The following is an 890-nucleotide window of genomic DNA, read 5'->3' on the forward strand; positions in this document are numbered from 1 at the left end:
TAATAGCTAAATATTGGGAGCAGTCCAAATGTCCATCACCTTGCGAATGGATAAAGATGTGGTTTTTTTTATACAATGGAGTACTACTCTGCCATAAAGAAGGACAAGCTGGAGACCTTTCTCAAGGTTCATGGATGCACCTTGAGATTATACTCTTAGGTGAAATAAATTACATGTGTGTGTAAACAGCACATTGTTTCTCTTGTGTAAGAAAGTGGAAGCATAAGTAAGTACCAAAACTGCCAACAGATATTGGAGAGCAAGAAGAAAATGTTAGAGTGGGAAAGGAAACAAGAGGCAGGTGCTGGAAGGGATGGGATGAAAAAGGGAAAAAAGAACAAAAGGAAGAAATGGAAACAAAGCTTTTGTGTCTAAGGAGAGGAAGAGGGGTTGAAGGGTGGGAGGGGACTGGGGAAAAAAGAACAATCCATATAATCATGTACAGGTACAAATTCCACACGATAATGTCAGCAGTAGGTGTATCTAAAATGTACCAATAAAATTAATTTTAAAAAAAAATGAAGAAATAGAGAATGACAGAAGATGTACTCAGAATTCCCCTACATGAAGGCGCAATGTCATCTTACTTTTAATCTATGATTGAAAAAAATATATCGTGTTTAAGGAAATTTTGATAAAAATCACTTGGCAGTGCTTCTGCGAGGCCAGGAGTTGCATCCGCACAGGACCCGGGGCGGCAGTGGGAAGGGGGGTGACAGCCGGGCGGCGCAGGTTGGACGGGGGACAGCGAGGCCAGTCCACTGCAGTGGGGCGGGTGGACGCGGTCTCCTAATTCGCCTGCTTTCTCGGTTCCGAATCGGCCCGCCACCGTGGAATTCCCAGCGCGGCCACCAGGTGGCGCCCGCCCCCGGCTCCGGGGCGGAGGTCAC

Source organism: Cavia porcellus, unplaced genomic scaffold, assembly GCF_034190915.1.
Source record: "Cavia porcellus strain 051 isolate PalLab524CR breed Dunkin Hartley unplaced genomic scaffold, mCavPor4.1 scaffold_2, whole genome shotgun sequence".
NCBI classification, from domain to species: domain Eukaryota; kingdom Metazoa; phylum Chordata; class Mammalia; order Rodentia; family Caviidae; genus Cavia; species Cavia porcellus.